We start from the raw sequence: 23,780 nt of genomic DNA, 5'->3' as shown, positions 1-23,780 counted from the left end.
TGCACTCCGCACAGAGGTCAAAGATTGCATGTGCATTAAGTCTCATATCTTTAATGACCCGCTGGCGGGCACTGTGAGAAACCAGTACTGCCTTCAACCGCAGGGCTCTCGGTTGTGTCCATCATCAACACCCACCCAAAATCTGAACTTCACAGACTCATGGGACTCAGTTCTGAATATGTACTAAATAATAGTCATGTGTTCCAAGAAAATAAAACTACAAAAACACAACATCTGGAAAAAGCAAATGTTCTTATGAATAGGGTTAAGCATGTGAAATGTAATCAGGTTCTGCTTTGCTGCCATGGATTTCCTTAGGGTTTCTACAGTTGTTGTTGAGAAATTGTTCTGTGCTTTTGCCTCTGAAGTTAAGAACATTAATGTAGGTATGCATTTCAAAGTCAGTTTTAGGACCCAACCCACGTCAATTCCATAGTGGGCGACAGCTATTGAGGAGGTTCATCAGATTGGTTAAGTCAGCGGTGTAGTCCATATGAGGGGAACAGCCTTCACAACGCGGGCATTACCACGCGCTGCCATTACTACGCTGCTTTTACATTGTTTTCGTTGTAACGACTTGCGCTGTAAAAACAGTGTTGTAATGGCACGTGTGGTAATAACCCGCGTTGTAGTGACATACATCCTCCATATGATGATGTGGAATGGATTGGGATGGGCCAAGAGGAATGCTGCCAATGCCAGCAGTGTTAAGGGAGTGCCAATATTAGATCTTGGGGAGAAGGTGTTGCCGTATGTTCTGAGAAAAGGGGTCTGTTAGACACCATCTGCTTCATGCCAAGACTGCAAGCTTTAGCCCTATTTTGGCTGCAGCACAAAGGCAACAATACCCGCCCACATAAATTTCAGTGCCAGTGTATGTGGTCCTGATGAAGGACTTAGAAGTGGAGGGCAGAGAAGAGAATTGGTCAAAGTAAGTTAATGTTTTTTTATGGCCTTTTCAGTACATTTCAACTGAAGGGGTGTGAGCCTCTCTTCTTACAGCGGCGAGCCTCGCAGCTCTCAAACAGGGCACTTCTCCTTCTAGTCTTTTACGTTTTGACGTGGTTGCTTCATATTTAAGCACACTTGTTACCTGTCTGCTTCATGTTTATTTTTATTGTTGATCCATACTGCCATGAATGCCTTGCCAGACAAGTCATACTGGAATTATTTCAACGCAGGGGTCATTTAATTATACATGTATAACTGTGTGGAGTTAATCTGTTCAATGTTTTTTTGGGAATCACAATGCTGAAATAGCTTTGATGTTCCAATTCTTAATTTTCATTAAAGGGTGATTATAAAATGCTCTTGTAGATTTCATTCATGGGTGCCAGGCTCAAGTTTGGATTTGTAGAGACAGAAGGGCCAACTAGAAGGTAACAGTGGGAAGTTGTTTCCGAAAGGAGTATTTTTAATAGACGTTTGCCATGGTTGCAGAAGTGCTTTGGTGCCCATTGTGTCTCCTCCAACTATATGTATATTGAATAGACTTTTGAATTATCCTTGAAATGTTTTCTGGAAGCTGTTTTTGCATAATTTGAGAGTTGCATTTTGGGCAGATACTGTTCTATGTTGGGCTTGTACGTGGACAGCTTTGGGCTATGGACGGGTCTCAAAATCTGGCAACACTGATGGGGTGGTGCGGTCGAGACGGCGAACATGGCGGCTGCTCTTTCCTGAGCTCCGCCACCGCTCTGTGAAAATCCATCCTTTATGGGTTGCCAGGTGGCCTTTGGCCACTTGCAGGACGGGGAGCGGTGTGGCACCACGGCCAGGGCGACTGACACTGGACGCTGAGGATCACGGTTCGATCCCCGGCTCCGGCGGCAGGGGTCTGCTCAGCACCATGCGACTCTGGGCAATAGCTCGCTTAATCTTCCCAACGGCCCCCAGCGCCTTGAGACCCCTTCAGGGGTGATTCGTGCGCTATACAAGTACTGGATTTATTTTTATGACTTGACTGCTCTGGCTGCTGGATGGCCTAGCCAGAAATGGACGAACGTGACCGTTTTTCCTTTTACCAGCAGCCAGCTTTGGCGCTTCACGCCCGGTGCCATTACAGCTCCTGGGAGATGCTGGAGACAGTGGTAAGCCCACATGTTGGGGCACGCTACACTAAGGCTGTACAAAGGAGGCCTGCAAGCTGGGGGTGGCTCATTATCGGGTATTGGTGGGCATCGACCCCGGGTGCTACGCCGAAGCGGTCCTGACACAGATGAGGAGAGACACCTGTCTCCTTAATGCGCAGGGGGGTCCGGGAGGGCCGCAAGACTGGACTGTGGGGGCCGAACTGGCTTCCCCCGATGCCCCTCTTTCTTCCTTTGCTCTATGGACTGCTGTGACGGAGAGCCGGGTTTGAGGCTGAGACGCAAACAGAGGCCCTTTTGGCTCAGTTAATGAGCCCACACGCTGAGGTGGGCCCTAACACTCCTAAGAGGGTCTTCAAACTGTGGGGCGTGACCCCCGGGGGGCCATGGAGTAATACAAAGGAGGTCGCACATTCCCAGTCACACTTCTGCCCAGGCCCATAGAACTACAAGGGCTTCAGCCCCCCTCCTCCCTGTCTGTGTCTCAGCTCGAGCTGCTGTGGGCTTGGCTGGGCAATGTCTGGAGTCTTATCTCCAGCACACCCGAGTTTTTGACAGGTTGTTGAAGATCATTTGCATATTTACATGCCTTTGTAAACAGGTTACAGAGGCTTCATTTTTTTCTGGTACGAGTACCCCCTGGGTCCCCACTCTGCCTATTCCTTGCATTTAAACAGTTCTATCAAGCGTAAGCGTAGCTGTGAATAAAACTCCAGGAAGTTAAGAATATCACAGTTCAACAACAAATGAAATTAACCAAGAACAGAAAAAAACATTCATACATCTTAAAAGGTTTTCTTCTGTACACCAAGAGCGGATTTACAAGCCCCTTGCGCCACTTTTGCGTCACATTTCCCAAGTTAAAAGTGACATAAAAGTGGTGCAAGGGGCTTGTAAATGTGCCCCAAAATGTTTTTCACTTTTGCCAATTTCCATTATAAGAATAATTTATCTTATAAAAACTATATACAAGTCCCATTGCATCTCGGCACTTCAACTCGTCAGAATTTGGTCCTGTGGATGTGCTGGAGTTGTAAAATATTGAAAGCACTGAGGGGCAGATTTACAAGCACAGTGCGCCACTTTTGCGCCGCCGTTGTGTCACTTCTGTGACGCAGCGGCGGCGTAAAGCAAGTGCCATGCTGCGGGGGATTAACAATGTGAGGCATCTAGGGAGATGCATCCCGCTGTAAAGCCCTGCCCCACATGTAGCCTGCGTCAGCTTTCATATGGGCATACCGCCGCAGGGTGGGCGTTCCGGCGCAGGAATGCCTCGGAAAAGTGCCTGAGTGAAATCTACAAGATTTCACTCAGTCACTTTTCCGACCCCGCTGCGTCAAAACCTTGCGCCTGCTTGAAGCAGGCGTAAGGTGTGACGCAACATGTGGAAGATAGGCCGGGTTGGCACAGTGCTGGAGTTGCATCGCGCCCGCGACAACTCAAGCACTGCTCCAACCTTACACCGGCAGATGCGACACGCATCTGCCTATCCTTGCGCCATGGCGCGCCGCATTGTAAATGTGGCACATCCGTGGTGGCGCAACAATGGCATTACATGTCGCACATTTCTTGGCGCATCCCTGCTGATTTGCAGGGATGCGCCAGGTAACGTAAATCTGCCCCATAATATGTAGGCTTAGGAAACCGTTTGTTAACCTGCGGCACTGGCAGAGCCATGAATCCAGGCTTTTTGCCCACTCTTGCTCTGGGACCAAAACTTGTTGTGCTGCCTGGACCAGAGCTGGAGTTTGATAAATATGCAGATTCTGCCTACAGGTTTGGAAATTTTTGTCATGAGTTGGTCCTTACACCTGAAAATGTTGACAGGGGTGTCTCGGCATCCAAAAGTTCGAAGACCTCTGCTCTACACCCCAAGCGGCGGAATGCCTTAAGGACAAATCATGGGGAAAGGTAAACCACCAGGTGCCCAGAGCTCACAGGGTTGGATAAACAAGTACACACTGCCAGCAGGATCATCAGACAAAGATCTTACACCGGCGGCCGCTCTGGCCCCTCAGGGCCCCTCGATCCCATCCTTCAGGCAACCCAAATGGGCATGGGGAAATGGGAAAATTAAAGGTTGATGTGTCTCTGTTGAGGCAGGACTTACATAATATCAACACGAGGGTGGTAAGGCTAAGGGTCGCATCTCAACAACGGAGGACACACTCCACAAAATGTGAATCACTATTGCCGGACTACAAAAGTCAGTGCACCAGCTTGAGTCGAGGGGGGAGAAAATGGAGGGCCACTCCCGACGCAACAATATACGCATTTTGGGGTTCCGGAGGGGGATCTCCTACTAAATTTGTGATCACTTGGCTGACTTAATGGATTCCAAAACAGGAGAGAGACCTTCAACTCCTATACATGTTACTGTTTCAGATATGCTTAAAAGTTATCTATCAGGTCAAAACATACTCTTTGACACACCAGAAGCGGCGTGGATAAAGCTGGAGGAAAGACCCATACTTGCGACCTTTCAGATTACTCCTCTATGGAAATACAGTTGCAGTTAGGCCTGTAACACTCTCGATTGGGTTGGCGTCTGAATGTGTGGTCGCTACAACATGCCAGACCTTGTCAGTGAAATGGTTCCCTTTCCGCACAGCTCCGCCTGGTAGCTGCTGTCCCTGACCCTTGCAGGTCTCTGTGTTCGAGGTCCTCTTCCACGGCCAGGTACCTGCCTGCACCTTATCCCTGGTGGTCCACTGCTCTGCTGTGGCTCTGTCTCTCTGCTTTCTGACCTTTTCTCCTCTGATCTCTTTTTTACCTTCCTTTCATCTTTTCTGCTTTTTGTCACCTTCTTTCACTTTTTCCACCTTTTCTCTCTCCGAGGCACTCTGTTCCTCGTCCCCGCCCCCCTCCAGCGCCGATTTGCCGCTTTCCACTTTCCCCCCTCTCAGCTGTCCAGTCCTACCCATCACACTATTTAATGGCAACCACTGCATGGCCACGCTCAGCGGGCGTGCCGCTGGCATGCTGAAGGCAAGCCCATCTTCACCCGTCTGCACTTGGACCACGCCCAACGTCTCGGACCATCGACCGCTACGACGCCAGCACGCTCCATGCCCTCAACTCACGTCGCCAAATGACACCTAGGGCCCTTTCTCCTGCTGCAACTGCAACAGTACCTTCGCCTGCCACCGCAAACCAAACCGACTCACCACACGACCCACAAAAATCAGACCTGATCACCTCAGCTGTATCCTAATCAACTGACGCTCGCTCTACAAATACGCCATCGAGATCTGGGATCTGCTCGACTCTGTCTCCCCCAAAATCGCCTTTCTCACAGAAACCTGGATGAACACCACCTCAGTTCCAGACATCGCCATTGCCAACCCAGATGACTACAAAATCATCCACCAGGACAGTTCCACCAGACCAGGAGGAGGCATCACCATCGTACACAAAAAACACCCTCCGCATCACAACCAGCTTGGACGACAATTCAACCACCATGGAGCACCTCCACTTCAAGATCCAAAGCAACTCGAACACCACCCTCTGTTGCGCCCTTATCTACAGACCTCCTGGACCCCGACTCCCATATTGAGTGAATCCATAGATGACTTCATCGCACATGACACACTCTCGCCTCTACGGACTACATCCTCCTCTGAGACCTCAATTTCCACCGAAACAACCTCAATGACCACAACACATCATCCCTACTGGAGAACCTCACCACCATTGGACTCCAGCAACTGGTCACCTCTACAACCCACTCAGTAGGTCACGTACTCAAGTGGACCGACCACCGCTGCATCCATTTCTCTTTCACCAAACCCACTGTACACCAACACACCCACCGCCACCCACACAGAAGCTGGAACAAGGTCACTGAAGACCAACTCACCACCATCCTCACCGCAACCCCACCACTGACATCCGCGGATGCCAACTCCTCTGCATGCAACCTCCACTCATGGATCTCCAACTGCGCAAACACATTGGCCCCTCTCAAGAAATGCTCAGGCAAGCGACCCTCCAAGAAAGGCAGCTGGTTTTCTCCCACCCTCCAAGAGTCCAGGCGCACCTACAGACCGTTCGAATAAAGATGGAGAAGCAGCAAGGCCAATCGGCAGACAACGCAACCTTCAAAACCTCAGTCTCCGAGCACCACCACCTCATCAACTGAGAAAACAGCCATACAAGAACAGCAAACTGCTCTTCATCGTGGTCAAAGAGTTCACCAAACCAGGCACGGAGAAATACCCCACTCCCAAGACCTCTGCAACAACTTCGTCCCCTTCTTCCACCGCAAGATCAAGGTGATTTATGACAGGTTCACTACCAAAACCTATCAACCCCAAGTGAAACCACCACACCCAACGGACCAGGACCGCAGCAGACACTACTCCACTGGACCTCCCTCACCACCGACAATACTCTCAAGTTCATGAAGAGAATCCACTCCGGTGCACCCTCAGATCCCTGCCCCCATCACATATTTGCACCCAAACTCTGCCACACAATCATTGCTCCATCGAATCCACACCTTTCCTGAACACTGGGAACAATCCAAGATCAACCCCATATTGAAGAAACCATCTGCCAACCTGATGGACCTGAAGAACTACAGACCCATCTCCCTGCTCCCTGCCCCAGCCAAAGTAATTGAGAAGGCCATCAGAACCCAACTCTCCGAGTTCATCAAATCTAACAACATCCTAGACCTCTCCTAATCTGGATTCAGAAGCAACCAATCAGGGAGACCGCTCTCCTTGCTGCCACAGACGACATATGTATCATCCTCAAGAGAGGCAAAACCACTACCCTTATCCTTCTGGACCTCTTGACCGGTCTCGATATCATCTCCCAAGACACCCTCTACGTTGGACTTCACAACGCAAACATCTGCGACAAAGCTCTCGACTGGATCTACTCATTCCTCACCGGCTGAACACAGAGAGTCAGACTTACACCTTTTCTCCCAGAACCCACAGAAATCAGCTGCGGAGTGCCACAGGGCTCCCAACCCTTTTCAACTGGCCCGCTTGCAATCATAGTCAGAAACCACGGACTCAACATTGTCTCCTACACCGAGGACACCCAGCTGATCCTCTCCCAGTCCTACAAACCCACAGTCATCAAGAAAACTTCCACAGTGGAATGAAGGCAGAAGCCACTTGGATGAAGGACAGCTGCCTCAAGCTCAACTCAGACAAGACCAAAATCCTCATCCTGGGCCCCAACCCCTCCGCCTGGGACGACTCCAGGTGAACCGCAGCGCTCAGAAACCCCCCACACCCACTGACCATGCACAAAACTATGGCTTCATCCTGGACTCCTCGCTCTCAACAAACTGTCAGATCAAAGCTGTCTCGTCCTCCTGCTTCCATGTGCTCTGAAAGATCTTTGGGTGGATCTTCACAGAGACAAGGAAAACAGTTGTCCAGTTCAAGTTCAAGTTCAGAGATTTATATAGCGCACTACTCACCCAGAGGGTCTCAAGGCGCTTGGGGGAGAGGGGTGCATTTACTTATCAAATATCCAAGTTTTTAGTTGTTTTCTGAAGGAGAGGTGGTTTTGAGTAAGGCGGAAGTGGGTGGGGAGAGAATTCCAGGTTTTGGCCGCTAGGTAGGAGAAGGATCTGCCCCCCATGGTGGATCTATGGATGCGTGGGATTGCGGCGAGGGCTTGATTGGATGATCGTAGTTGGCGGGTGGGGGTGTAGAAGGTCAGTCGTGTGTTGAGGCATTCGGGTCCAAGGTCGTAGAGGGCTTTGTGAGCGTGGGTGAGGAGACGAAACGTTATTCTCTTGTTGACGGGGAGCCAGTGGAGGTCTTTCAGGTGACCGGAAATGTGAGCTTGACGAGGAATGTCCAGTATGAGTCTGGCTGAGGCATTTTGGATGCGTTGGAGTTTTTTCTGTAGTTTGCTGTGGTTCCTGCGTAAAGGGTGTTTCCGTAATCCAGACGGCTGGTGACCAGGGCATGGGTGACCGTCTTTCTTGTTTCGGTGGGGATCCAACGGAAGACTTTTTTGAGCATGCTTAGGATGTTGAAGCTGGATGATGAGACGGTGTTGACTTGTCTGGACATCGAGAGAGAGGAGTCTAGGATGAAGCCCAGGTTGCGTGCGTGATCCATAGGTATGGGTGCGGTTCCCAGGGCAGGTGGCCACCAAGAGTTGTGCCAGGCATAGGGGGATGAACCTAAGATGAGGACTTCCGTTTTGTCCGAGTTTAGTTTTAAACAGCTGTTCTTCATCCACTCGGCTACTTCTTTCATTCCTTCGTGTAGGTTGGTTTTGGCGGTGTTTGGGTCTTTGGTGAGAGAGAGGATCAGCTGGGTGTTGTCTGCGTAGGAGATGATGTTGAGGTTGTGTTGGCGCGCGATGGATGAGAGGGGGCTCATGTATACGTTGAAGAGGGTGGGGCTGAGTGATGATCCTTGTGGTACGCCGCAGATGACTTCGGTGGCCTCTGATCTGAAAGGGGGGAGGCGGACTCTCTGGGTTCTTCCGGCGAGGAACGAGATGATCCATTCCTGTGCTTTTCCTTGTATTCCGACATTGTTGAGACGTTATATGAGGGTGCTGTGACAGACTGTGTCGAAGGCTGCGGAGAGGTCAAGTAGGATGAGGGCAACCGTTTCTCCGTTGTCCAGTAGTGTTCGAATGTCGTCTGTTGCTGCGATGAGGGCTGTTTCGGTGCTGTGTTTGGCTCGGAAGCCGGACTGTGAAGGGTCGAGGGATTTGTTGGATTCGAGGAAAGCTGACTGTTGACGGCTTTCTCAATGACTTTGGCAGGGAATGGGAGGAGCGAGATGGGGCGGTAGTTCTTAAGTTCAGTGGGGTCTGCTGTGGTTTTCTTCAGAAGGGCGCTGAGTTCGGCATGTTTCCAGCTTTCCGGGAAGGTAGCGGAGTTGAGGGAGCAGTTGATGACATCGCGGAGATGGGGTGCGATGATAGAGTCTGCTTTGTTGAAAATGTGGTGGGGACAAGGGTCGGTTGGCGATCCTGAGTGGATGGAGTTCATCAGGCGGATGGTGTCTTCGGTGGTGATTGGGTTCCAGGCGTAGAGGTTGTTAGAGTGCGGTTTTGGTTCAGGGGTGGGTGAAGTGGGCTGGTCTTTGGATTGGTTTTTGAAGCTGTTATGTATGTCGGCGATTTTGTTGTGGAAGAATGAGGATAGAGTGTCGCAGAGGTCTTGGGAGGGGGTGATGTCGTTGGTGCCGGGGGTGGGGTTGGTAAATTCTTTGACGATGTTGAATAGTTCCTTGCTGTTTTGGGCGTTGTTGTCGAGTCGATCCTTGAGTACTGATTTCTTGGTGGATCGGATGAGTTGGTGGTGTTTGCGGGTGGCGTTCTTAAAGGAGGCCAGGTTGTCAGTGGTTGGGTTTTTTCTCCAGGCTTTCTCGAGGGCACGACAGAGCTTCTTGGATTTCTTAAGGTCGTCGTTGAACCAGGGGGCTTTTTTGCTACCTTGCTTGATTTGATGGTATTTCAAGGGTGCTAGTTCATCTGCGCTGTGGGTGATCCATTGTGTGATGTTGGTGGCTGCATGGTTTGGGTCCGATGATTTGGTAGGGGGGTTTTGGTAAAGCGATGTGAGGAGCTGGTCGGTGGTAATTTTGTTCCAGTTTCTTCGGGGAATAGGTTGTGGGGGGTTGTGGGTCGAGGTCTTTTTGTAGTTGAAGTGAACACAGCTGTGGTCCGTCCAACGGAGAGCTGTGGTGTGATCGAAGGAGATGTGCATGCTGGAGGTGAAGATTGGGTCGAGCTTGTGTCCGGCAAGGTGGGTGGGGGTGTCAACAAGTTGTTTGAGTCCGAGATTGGCTAAGTTGTCTAGAAGGTTGGTGGTATTGCTGTTGTTTTTCTTTTCCAGGTGGAAGTTCAGGTCTCCCAGTAGGATGTAGTTCTCGGAGGGGAGGGCATGTGGGCTGATAAAGTCAGCGATGTCTTCGCTAAATTGTGTCCGGGGTCCTGGTGGTCTGTAGATGAGGGTGCCTCTGAGTGTGGTCTTGGGGTCGGTGTGGATCTGGAAGTGAAGATGTTCGGCTGTAGCGAGGTTATCGTCGGAGCTGGTCGTGATGCGGATGGTGTTTTTATGGACGATGGCGATGCCTCCTCCTGTTTGGTTGGTGCGGTCCTTCCGGATGATCTTGTAGCCGTCCGGGATGGCTATGGCGATGTCGGGAGCCGAAGAGGCGTTCATCCAGGTTTCTGTAAGGAAGGCGACGTCCGGAGATGTGCTGTCGAGTAGGTTCCAGAGTTCAATGGAGTGTTTGTGGATCGAGCGGGTGTTGAGGAGGATGCACTTCAGGTGGTTGTTGTCGGGGCACTGTTTGGAGTTTGTGCATTCGAATTTGCAGGAGTTGCAGGTGAAGGGTCCATGGGTGTGTCCCGGGGCAGCCAGGTAGCAATGGGGTGAGCGGCCGGGGTTTAGAGCTGAGAGGGTTGCGGCGTCGTATGTAATGCGGGCGGAGTGGATTTTGCGGGGGCCTGGGTGCCTGGCGCTGGGCGCGGTCCAGGCGCGGACGGGCGTAGACAGGCTTACCTTTCGGGCGCGACCGCTGCGCGTGACCGCTGCGCGCAAGTGCATCTGGCATAATTGGATAGTGGGGGGGAGGAGCGAGGGAGGGTCAGCTGGGAGGCGGGAGCGGGGAGGAGAGACGGGCCAGGAGTAGTCACAACAACAAAATGGCAGCACAAACAGAAAGCGAAACAGGGTCACAGCCGGAGTAATGCAATGATCTGGGCAGTGGTAGCGGCACAATCAGGCCCAAATAAATCATATTGCAGGCGATGCGAGCAGTGCTAAAGTCTAGGCACCCGTCAGCAGCAGACTCGACTATGGCAACACACTCTACATTGGCACCACAAAAAAGACTCCAAAAGAAGCTGCAAAACTTCTAAAACGCCTCTGCCAGACTTATCCTGAACAATCCTCTCCGCAGCCACATCACCGACTACATGGGAGACCTCCACTGGCTCCCGGTCAACAAAAAGCTCACAAACAAACTCCTTATGCATACCTAGAAAGCCCTCCACAGTGCCAGACCAGCATACCTCAACCACCTTCTACAAGTCACTCAGACTTGTGGAAGGTGGTTGAGGTATGCTCCGCCCATCAGGCCCATCCCACGGATCTGCAGGATCACTGCTGAAGGAAGATCCTTCTAACTCGCCGCGAGGACCTGGACCTCCCTTCCTCTATATCTCAGGCAATCACCATCTCTGCATCAATTCAGGAAGGACCTCAACACCTGGCTCTTCGACTGAACAACAGACCCCCTCCCCCGCCACAGCGCCTTGAGTCCTTTATGGGTGAGTAGTCATGCTCTACACAACCCCGATTCAGAACCAAGAGGCACATCCATACAGCCACAGAACAGTACTTAGCCACTAATGAGGGCACAGTCGAGTTCCTGGTGGTTCTCTGGGAAGCATTAAAAGCCACAGATAGAGGGGAAATCCTCAGTCATATCTTGAGACGGGCAGTTAAGTGCAGACATGAAATAGAAAACCTTAAAACTTGCATCCTAGAGCTATGGGCGACCCATGCCACATTGTTCCCTCCTGCCATGCTAAACGACCTATTGCACCAACAGATGATACTCTGTCAACTCCTCATGAATGAGGCATGGTCTGGGTGCCTAGCCACCCAAAGCTGCATATACCAATGGGGTGACAAGACTAGCAAGACCCTACACTGGCTCTCTACCAACACGCCACAACGCACACTTATTGCATATATAACCAATGGAGAAGTGGGTCAGACGCACGGGCAATGCAGCGATCACACAAAGCTTTGCCACATACTACACAGTGCCCTATGTCCCCTGATGGATCTAGAGCGAGGCACTCTGGATAAAGACAACAAGGGTGAGGAACTAGGAGAGGCCCTTTCTCAGTTTCAGCCCGGTAAAACTCTTCGGCCCAATGGCTCACTGGTGGAGTTCTTTAAGCTGCACAGCACCCTCTCTGGAAGGCATTTATGGGGGTACAGGAGATGAACACTCTCCCCCCTGACCTCCGACTGGCCGTTATTGTAGTCATATATAAACCCGGTCACCCACCAGTCAATTGCTCATCATATCGTACTATCTCCCTCCTGAATACAGAAGTCAAAATATGGGCTAAGGTCCTGGTCAATAGATTGTGTACAGTGATAACTACTCTGGTCCATGCTAACCAGTCCAGCTGTATGCCTAGGCGGGCCACACGCCATAACAGCCGGCACTGGCATTGGCGCACAAACAACCAGGAGCACATGCACTTCTACTAGTTGATTTCCACAGGGCACTCGATTCAGTCTGGTGGGATTATTTGTTTCTGCCATAAAATGAATTTCGGACATAAGTTCCTTAACTGGATAAGACTCTTATACACGGAGCTACATACCAGAGTGCAGGTGGGGGGGCTTAGTTATCCGCTCCTTTCTCATTACACAGGGGGACGAGGCAGGGATGTCCACTACCACCCTTATTATTCACACTTGCGTTTAAAGCTCTAGCCGGAAGGCTTAGAATAGATGCCCTGGTCAGGAGCCTAGAATGGGCACCTGGGATCTCGGACAACTTCCTAATTTTCTGGATGATCTCCCCGGAATCAGGGCCAGAGTTGTTCAGATACTAGGGATTTTTAGGCTTTCCCTGGGCAAATTATTAACAAGCCCAAATCCTCAATCTGCCCCCTGTGATGCCCTCTGTTAGCGCTTCACTGAGTGGATGATATCCAAGTCCTCCGAGAGGGCTTTCTAATATCTTGGGGTTTATGTGACAGAAGGCCTTGACCAAGCCTGTGAGTGTAACATCTTGCCCCACCTGGAGTGAGTGGCTTTGGGTTCTGGATGACTCTGCATTTGTCCATTTCTGGGTGCTCTGATTTATACAAAATGCTTATTCTGCCCCATTTGTATACCAGCTGCAGAACTACCCTTTCCCACACCCAATCTCTCTTTTCAAGAAGCTGGAGGCCTTGCTGTGAAACCTTGTGTGGCAGCACCGTACTCCATGGGTACAGATCTACATATGATGAAGGTATCACAACGCCGAATATACTTTCGTACTACAGGGCATCTAACATCACTGTCATAAATTAATAGTGCTCCCCTCCTCATTCGCTACAGAAAAATGGGCATCGCGATGGACTGTGGCACTGAACCCAGCTTCTGCAGGTCACGGCTTTGGATGTCTTTATACCCTGAGATGTAATAGCATCTCTAAGTTGGGGAATGTCCTGTCGGGCCCAACAGTGAAATCCTTCCAAGGACTACAGGTGGAATATGATTTAAAATGCTCACAATCCTTTTAGTATCTACAACTATGTCATGCCCTCATCCCCTACACTAAAGGGCTTACAGACATACTGGACTGCGGGCCACTGGAGGCCAAGATTCTCCTGGGTGAGCTGACCAGCCACAAAATATCAATACAATACAATACAATATTTAATTTGATTCAGATCTCTATTGAGATCAACAAATACATACACATGAACTCACCCTTATTAAAATGCAATCACAAAACTTTTAAAATTCATTATAAAATAGAACAATAAAAATGCTTTAAAATCCTCCCGTGCAACATTCTATTGAATAAAAATGTTACGATTATGTGCTCTACTTTAAAACAATTTCAAAAAACATTTAAAAAAATGTAAACAAGTTATTACAAATGAATTCATTGGCTGGAGAGTTACACAGCATAATTAAGTCATGAGCTAGAGTCGCTTTATGCTTTAATTGGATAGGTTTTATATATCGTCGTCGAGCCTCTACCGTTCTCAGGTTTGGAAAGATTAGTTAAAACATGGAGTAAATCTTGTCGTCCTCCTTTACATAATTCACATATGCCTTTATTGTTATTTATACCGTCCCAACTGGCTAGGGATGTTGCTAATGGGAGAATTCCCATACGTAAAAGAAGAATACAACGTCTTACCCAGTGTTCTAATTGAAATTATAAATAGGGCACATGGGATTTAAAACCTATGCCTTCAGCGAACACTTTATACTGCTTTAGCTGAAAGCAATATTCTTTGTCATTTTCATAACTGATTCTAGGAGTCAGATGTTTTAAAAAGAGCTTCAAATGTGCTACAGTGCATTGAGAAATCTCAGATATATCGACCATTAATGGTGAACACACTGGACTTCTTCAATTGCCTCAGAGAAGTGTGGACGGGTGACCTGGTACAACTTACTGATAATGATTGGAGGCAGGCCTGTGCCTCCCCCGGCAAAGTGGTGATGGCCTCACAGTTTTACTTAATACAATGGAAATATCGCCATAGGTTGTATTATACGCAGGACCGGTTGATGGAAATGGGATCTATGACCTCGCCAACCTGTCTGCGTTGCACAGTCGAATGGGGCGGCTTTCTCCACACGACTTGGCCATGAGTGAGGCTGATCCCAATTCTGGTAGGTGGTGTTGTCGTACCTGGAACTCGTGCTGGGATGGAAGTTACCCCAAATTTGTCCTCCTTCATGTTACGAAAAAGATTGATGCTGACAGATACCGCACAGGTCTGCTGTGGTTTGGACTGGTGGTGGCTAAGAGGGACTTTGGAGTAAAAAGGGAGATAGCCCCACAAGTGATGGGGACAGGGTTCAACGCCTAAAATGTGGTTTCCACTATGTCAGGCTAATACAATCACGTGCGTGCTCAACAATCAACCATTTAATAATCTAAAAGACCTAAATTCGGAACCACAACACGTTAGCAAAAATACAAAAGATTTTAATATGATTTTTCATCAAAATACATTACAAAATCTATACTCCCATTTTCTAATCATCATAGTTCATATATATTAGGAGTTATAATACGGAAAATAAAAATAAATTGTCACAATAATTTAAAAACCCTCTTGAGGCTTCACAGTACGACACAACACAAATCGATATGACATAAATCAAAATAACAATAACAAACAACAATGAAAAAACTAAATGGACACCTCATGTAGACCAAAACACAGAAAGGGACAAGGTGAGATAAAGACCAGAAGGAGGTACCTCCCCAAATACTTAGATACACCACAAAATAAACACCTGGGTCTGTTGAAGAGAGAAAGAGAGGGAGCATGAAGGATGTACCTAGAGCATGTGGAGTATTCCCCTTTAAGGATGAATTCCCTCACCCACCAGACCACACAGATGAATGTATTGGTCTGACATAGAGGAAACCAAGGTTAAGGCTTTGGCTAAGAGGGATATTGCCTGGCCCTGGAAAGATAATGATCCCTCGTCTTTAGAGAGGAGGACATCTGTGCTTGACCGTTGTCTGAGTCTGGGTATCCCCATTTATAAGGTGAGAGGCTACCCACTCAAACACAATAAGATATGGGTTGTATAAGGGCAATACCAAGGCATTGCATTCCGCAGGGTCGAAAATCCATGCTATACTCTAGATTACGAATTTCGGTCTTGGACATGAACGGGGTGCAGAGAGGAGAGTGAACAGGCTGTGGTTTACCGTAATAATATCCTGGGGTTAGAAGGTTTGTTGTGGTATTTGCTCATATTGTTCCTGCAATTTTCTGTCCCAGGCTCAGTTGGCCTGACGAATGCTGGTCCTTATGGTCATTTGTGCAAAAGTCTGGTGTATTGTTAGCACCAAAAATCAATAAAATGTTGCCATAAAAAAAAAGAAACTGAATATGTTAATGAAACTTTTAAAGCGCGCATATACCCTGGGGTGTCTTGGCGCTGAACTGGAGTAAGAACCTTTAGACATGGAAGAGGATGGAATTAGTTTGAAATCAACCAAGTCTTTAGTTTTTTCCTGAAGGAAAAGAGAGAGTTTGCAGAAGAACATGGTACACCTGGCCCAAACTGTCCTGTTTGAGTTCCACGTTAGATTGGATGCAGACACGTCACAATCTAGACAATATAGACTTCCACAGATACTTAAAACTTAAAGTACACATAACTGAATGCTCCTTCTCTGCTGCTAAACCATCACTTCTCCCCCTGCTGGGTTGTCTACTCAGAGCAGGCCAGATGGTATCTGGAATATACAAATTCCTCCTACCCAAACCAGGCAATTACCTCCTTCGAAACTAACAAAAGTGGGAAATTGAACCAAACACAAGCAAAATCCCTACTGACTGGGAAACTATAAACAAAGTCCCTTTCTCAAACAAAGTCTCGCCACTTCTCTCCCAACGTACATGATTATTAACAGAGCGTATTGGTCCCCCGACTTTATAAAACCGGTCTTACCCAAAGTCCCAAATGCTGGAACTTCGATCGCCATGAAGGCAGCCTTTCTCACATGATATTCAATTGTCCCATGATACAAACTTACTGGGACAATATTTTTGACTGTATTAAATGCATTTTCAAAATTGTCCCTAGTAAAGAATGCTCATACATGATTCTAGATTTCTTTGATCCCCAATTAAAAAACGATAATGATCGATATCTACTGGATTTAATGCTGACTCTGGCATGCACATTTATACTGAACACTTGGAAAACCTTTAGCGCTGTATCGTTTCGTATGTGGCAAGTATGGCTCTCCTTCCTGAGAGGTGCTGATTACGTCGTACTACAACTCGCCCCATGGCGTTCTCCCTCCAGACCCATATGGGGCTCATTAGATCCCACCTCTTTAGACTTAAATCCCCCTTGAATCCAACAATCTACGATAGACGCCTATGAGACAGCCCCTCCCTTACAAAGTGTTACCACTGTTTCTTTTTTTTCATGTTTATCTGTGCAAAGTCGCTAAAGACACGGGGGCATGTGTCATTTTATGTTGTTTTTATGCTGACTCAAAGATGTTGATGTTTATCACATGGTGGTAAGATCCACCCTTTTATGATTTTAACAAATCAACTAAAGTATTATTATTATTAGACGCCTATACGGCTACCACGACTACATATCGGCTTGTTTCAGATTGTTCCTCCCCCCCTTCAGGAGCTTCACGAAGGGTCCAACCCCACTGTACGTTCTACACCATACTCAATCATTCTCCCTTACTGATTGCTGACAGTTCTTTCCAACACTGTGCAATATACCTCAAGATGACTACCATACTCTTTCCACAAGCATGGCTAGACCACAGTTATATAGTGGGATGTATGCATATGCTGTGTGACCTTCTCTGGATTTCTTAAGGTCTGTAAATTAAACCCTGATGACTTAACCCATCATCAAGTTATTTTGAATCATTTGTATGGAATGAATACTAAGGTTTAGTTACCCCACCTTTTGGATCAAGTCTACTCACACTTCGGATAGACAATTGAATCATGTTGGAACACTTGAAATAGCTATATATAGATTGCACAGTCTTTCCCCCTCCCCTCTCTGCTGTATCCCCCATATACCGGTGCAACATATTGCACCTCACTGTATATCTTTCAATTTCTTTCGCCACTGTACATGTGTTTGTGTGTACCTTTGAAAATTCAATAAAATACTGTGAAATTAAAAAAACCTTGGATGCTGCTGCCTGACACGAAGATGGTACTTCTGCATATGAACATAGATCTAAACGCTAACTGTAATAAATAGGCTTTGCATTGGTAGGGACCGGTGGTCACTAAGAGATGTGGCATGTGGATGGAAAGATAAGAACTCTCCCTCTGTGAAGGACTGGTGACAAGGGCTTGATTTATATATATGAATATGGAATAGCCAGTCTACATTGCCAGAGGTTGTCCTTGATAACACACAACAATATGGGATGCTTGGGCTCACTACCGGGGGATTGTACTTGATGCAAATAGAGTCACCCACTGGACTGCTAGACAGTGATATACATGGGTATAAGGGCTGTGAGGGACACATGTTTTATGAGGGATGACTCTATGTACAGCTACATACTATTTTTTCTTGGCCATGGACTATTGATGGAGGTACAGTGATTGGGGGAAGGAGGCAGGTTGTCTCCTTTTATTACTTGTCGAGATGTTGGCAAAAATCACAAAAATTGAGTTATAAAAAAGAACATAAAGTAGCTTTCCGGCAAAACTTCTGAGTAAAAGAGTTTTTTCAATAAATGACACTGACCTAACATAGGACAGAAAAGTGAGAATAAGTATAGGCCTTATGTTACACAGAAATGCAAAGGGGTAAGATAAATGATTAAGCACTAAAAATATGGTACAGTCCGACGACACAGGCCAGAATACGAGACTTAAAATAGGTTTAACATGATGAAACAAATCCATGTATTGCTATTTCTTTCACATCTGTGTAATCATCATTGTATAGACATATCCATTTCATTCTACATATCAGTCTGATCTTGTTTTACTTAAAAGAAATGTAAGAGTTAGGTTATCACACCTTCTTAAATCAATCGCCCATGCCACCATGTATGTATCGATAGGCTGTCTCCATTCGTCCAGCAGCACATGATAGATTTAGAAGCCATCACAAGATATAGTTTTAAGTCTACAGGATGCAACCTCAAATCAGTATAAATGCCAAGACTTTACCACATGAGCTTTAAGAAATCAATTTTGAAAATATTAATCCACTTGGATATCACATCTTTCCAAAAGGATTGTTTCACTTTCCATTGAACCATCATATGCAAGTGAGCCTTCTGATGCACTGTATTGCCAGCATAGTGCCAACTTTCTCAACCAAGTTTTCTATAACTCCTCAGAAGTCCAAAGAAGGTGATAACCTAGAAAGCATATAATCTGCACAACCATGGACAATACCTTGTTCCTACAAGTTGAACATGGACTCTTTACTAGCGTTCCTCACTCTTTCTCAAGATCTGTCTACTGGGCAAAAATATGACCAATTTCTTTTCAATATTTCATAGAGCCAAGAGACATATGCGTTAATCTATAGATTCTTAATGTCACCTGTGTTTTAATAGTCTGGAAAACTGCTACCATCTCTCAAAATTACAATTTCATTAAATTTCATCAAAGCTCCTTCAATTTTAAAAACGGAATCCAAGTTCAACCCAAGTAGCGATGCCTTCCAATTTTAAAATTGTATAAAGATGAACATATGGAAAAAAAGAACTACAATGCAACTGTGAAATAGTCAATGTACCAGGCACATTTATTAAGACCCTCCCCAAAAATATTACCATTAACATAATACAAGTTTTGAGGTCTTGAATTTTAACATTCAGTGATGTATAAGGAAAATGATATCAACTTCAGATACCTGTATCATTTGAGGTACTAGACCACTGATTTATTTTAATTCTAACTTTTTTAATTCTGTCACAGACAAATACGAGAATAGGTCAACATGTATTTCACAACTTTACAGAGTCAGTCGTCGATAATTCAGGCCCTCAAATAATTTAATTCCAATCTGAAATTTGTCCAAGGATCCAGGCGTTGTTTCCAGTATGTGCTGATCATGATAAAAGCAGTATTTCTGTTATCTAATTTTTATAATTAGCTGCCTTGGTATAGTACAAGAAGCAAGGTGAGTTATTCTGACCCTGTAAAGGCCATGGTAACCTTTGGAAAAGTCACTGCATTTCATAATAAGAAAACTCAAGACTGACAATTCTGCAGCAGAGGCCTTCTATTCCCCTATTTTCTGTATACAACATAATACCATTCTCCACCCACAAAAGATAAATAGAAACCACCTTCTCAATATACCAGATGTCCAAAAAGGAAAAAAAATCAAGATTTTGTCCTTAATTTCGGCGGTCCTTTCAAAAGACTCGAGCAGTAGTGCTGTGTCCACCATTAAGCCTGATCTAACATCTAAAAAGGTTTTCTCAGGAAGAAGTCGGGACAGAATCAATACCAATAAGGTCTCCCTCAATTATGAGCCAGAATATATGATACTTACTTTGCACTGTGACCATTATTGAAAAAGCTGCATGGTTTGTTGTAGTTTTTGACATGGAAATACATTTTAAAAAATGTAAAAAAAAATAATAAATAAACTTTACGAGACAGAATTAATTCAATTCTGGATTGTAATCTGTTTAAAAACATAAACCTACTTAGACAAAAGATAGGCAGACTGATATATTATAAAGTTAGCCAACTGCACCATATTGTTCCACAAAGCCAATATTTTTTTTAGAGACATTCTGGTTTCCTTCTTGACCAAATACATTTTTGCCATAGACTTGTCTATTCTCCTAGAAAATGCTGGCAAGAACCTCCCAAGGAATATGCTTACTGCATAATGTATAAAAAATGGTCATTATAATTTTAAATGATTCCTTTCGACCCCATACGGGAATAAATACACGGAGGAACTGTTCATTGGTCATAATTCTCTGCATTTCATTTCATGGTGTATTCCCTTTCGTTTTTGAATAATAGGTCTAGGTACCTTATTGGGCCTTTATTCCACCTTAAGCCAAACTGGACACCTACTCTTCCTGACATAACACATTCGGTGGCATGCTTTTGGATTTGATCATTTGTAGCTGACAACATGAAATACTGGAGTATGCCTCAATGCATTTGAGGATTGCTGGAATTAATGTCTCCATATTTGATCGAAATAAATAACATTGTCCATATAGGCGGCAGCTTGTCATCATCTGACTTCTGCTATTGTTTGCTGATACAGGTCTTTGAACATGCTAATTGTTACACAAATTTAATTTTTAATTAGCATTGGTTTCAGAAACCTTGTTGAACGCTCTTTTCAAAATCAATGATAAGGCATAGTCTTGCTATGAGGCAGCGTATGATACATGTTCTAAATTCCTTCTATTATCACTTGCTAAACTATACCCAATTAATTCTATTTAGCATGGATGAATTTTGGTTTTGAAAACTTTTATTAATCTATTCACTAGTTTTTAAGCTTATAGTTTAAAACCTGTAATAATCAAAGAGATCAGCCCAAAACTCACTAGCTCTATTACATGGTCTTTGGTATCAAGACTATAGTTGATTCTACTTCCGATTTGGATACTGACTTCCTCATCCGTAAACAAATTAAACCTTTTACTTAAGATGCCCACTAGGATGAAATCAAACATTTTGTAAAAAAGATGCGTCAGACCATCTGGTCTGGGAGCCTTTCCCACAGACAATTCTTATTAACATTTTCAGTTTCTTCATGTTCAAACAGCCTATTTAATCTAGCTTTCAGTAGCTCAGATATCTGGGTAGCTTAAAAGCGTTGTTCAATTGTTTTATCAGCTATATACGTATTTATTTTGGTATTTTTTTCTTTCACAAATACACATACAGTCCCCTTTTATGACTGACTGTGAGAAAGTTAGCAAATTCCACCAGATCAAATATCTATGTGAGATGTATCCACTGTCTGTAAGTAATTCCTTTTTTCCTTCACAAATAATTACATGATTTCCATTTACTCTTAGCAATTTTTAACAGGTATTTAACGTGCCTTCAAGTTTCCTATTTTACTGCAGTTCAATTTTTATCAACCAAATGACCAATTATACAACACTGTTTTGTGGTTTAAAACTTTTTATTATTGTACATAAAAATCTGCACCAGTAGTACACATGACAGTATGGCACTTCAAAACAATCCAAATACTGTAGTAACCCTGGTAGCATACATTTTAAGTCTGGCAGAGTGCAGGGAATAGGGCGGGTGTGGAAATTAACAAAGCCCCAATCTTAATGATTTTTCAAAATAAATATATCAGTACTCCATAAATATGCTATAGATTTGGTTAAGTCTTCCAGTGAAACGGAGTCTCGGATTGGTTCACAGTTAAAAAAAAAATCAATATCACTATTTTAACAGCCAAAGCAGGTTGTTTCTCTCCTGTCCACACCTCTGTGGCTTTCTTCTTCAAGTCCAAGTACTTCATGGCTGCAACAGAACTTGAAATAATTTGTTCCCACTGCCCTTGACACAGCCTCATCACCTCATCTCACTAGGAAATCCATTCTTTTTTCACACATTTTAGTTTGTGGCTTTGGTATCTAAGTAATGTATCTCTGTTTCAGGAAAACAGCTGGCATTTTTGTTTTGTGTTCTCTTTTCCACTCAGTTCTGACAATACAGTGCCTACATTTAGGCCTGTTACTGGGAGACCTCGGTTAGGCAGAGACACTGCTTTTACCACAGTTCACTACATGGAGAAAAAGATGCACTTCCGAATTTAATCCTTCATTTTAATCTGAGGCTATCTGAACCAATCTTTGCTGCACTTGCCCTATCAACCACTTGTTCTTGCCTTGTTCCATAAGGGGACCATTTTTCCATACACCATACACCATTTTTCCATTCACAATACTTCATCTTGGTCTCCATACACCAAGATGAAGTGCCTGAGGATTGAAGTGGAATACCCAACCATTGTGTTCCAAAGCAGATCTGTTCTGTTTGGTAGGGGTAAAGAAGGCCAAACGCAGAGTTCGGACAGGGTAGCATCGCACATCCTGCTCGTCCAGTACAGAATGTTGAGAATCAGCTATGGTTAATACCTTTGAACCTTCTGAAGAACCTTACAGTGTATAGGGTTAGAATGGAATGTACATAGATGATCCTGAAAGTTTCTCCCAGGGAGAGATTCTGAGGGAAGTTCAGGGCACAGAACAGAGAGCACTTCCTGTTCAGATCTGCGGCAAAAAGATTTACAGAGGCACATCCTTTTCTGAAAAAGATTATGTCTTTCATATCAGCATGATGCTCTCATTCCTGATGCTCCAATGAGAGCTGACCCAAGGCATCGGCTCTTTAGAGTGCCCAGTAGATGGACCACCAATACGGAAAATGCTGGCACAAAACCCATTGCCAAACAACACCTAATACAGGGTCCAAGAACTAACACTGTTCTGTCAGTTCTTATAATGGACATTGATGGTGGTGTCCAAAATTATCTGAACACCATTCGCAAAAAATGGAAAGTAAAAAGGACTTCAGAGAAGGACATAATGCCCGCAACTCGAAACTCTGATGTGCTGCTGCTGCACTAGTGTGGCCGAAAGGCCTCATGCAATCATCTCCCCCAGATGAGCATCTCCCCAAGGAGGCATCCATAAAAATGGTGACCTGAACTGCGATGGACTAAAAGGATAACTCAAAAAAACTGGAGGGATACATCAAGCAATGTAATCTAGGATGACAAAATAGAAGTTCTGTATTCAAGGTGAAACACAGCCCTGAAGCTGTAGCTACCTTATCTTCCATCTGGCATAGGGCACCAGCAGGATGAACCAGGTGCTAATGCCCAACAGGCGAAGAACTTAAAGAAGATTGTTTGGAATCTGATACAGAAACATATGAATGATAGTGACAGTATCTGAAAACCTATGAGATAGAGCAAAGGCTCCCAAGGAGGCTGTATTATCTAAGACTGGTTGATGAAACTCAGCCTCTAAGTAGGAGTGAGAAGGAACTTCTAAAGACCAATGGAAAAGGACATGTGGTGAGGGGGAGTCATGGCACACTCTAGATAGGTCGAGATCAAGTTGCGTGGATCCCCGGCTGGGCCAACCAGCCTTTGCTCACAAGATCAGAAAAAGGACTCTTCTTATGGAAGGGAAATCTTCTTACAGCCTTTCTTGCCAATTATCAGAAAAAACAGACCTACTGTGCAAGTAGATACATGACACGGGAAGTGCGACAAATTAATTAAATTATTATTTAGGAGAAAGCTGCTTCAGGTTTCTGGGGCACAACTTTGAAATAAATATATTTTGGACATTAAACTTGCAAAAGATTTAAGATATACTAAGAACAGTCTAAAACAATCTTTTTTATTCTAGATATTGTTAGCTTTTGTATGTTCCTGAACACAAAATCATTTAGGCACAAAATAACTGTTTAGGA

At 45.4% G+C, this 23,780-nt stretch overlaps 1 protein-coding gene across 1 annotated transcript in view; it reads right to left on the bottom strand.

Annotated features, from left to right (window-relative positions):
- Positions 1 to 23,780, bottom strand: part of LOC144773705 (uncharacterized) — a 195,689-nt gene that overhangs the window by 73,923 nt on the left and 97,986 nt on the right.

The sequence above is a fragment of the Lissotriton helveticus genome, chromosome 8 (genome assembly GCF_964261635.1).
Source record: "Lissotriton helveticus chromosome 8, aLisHel1.1, whole genome shotgun sequence".
NCBI classification, from domain to species: domain Eukaryota; kingdom Metazoa; phylum Chordata; class Amphibia; order Caudata; family Salamandridae; genus Lissotriton; species Lissotriton helveticus.
This window is presented reverse-complemented; position numbering and strand designations above follow the sequence as displayed.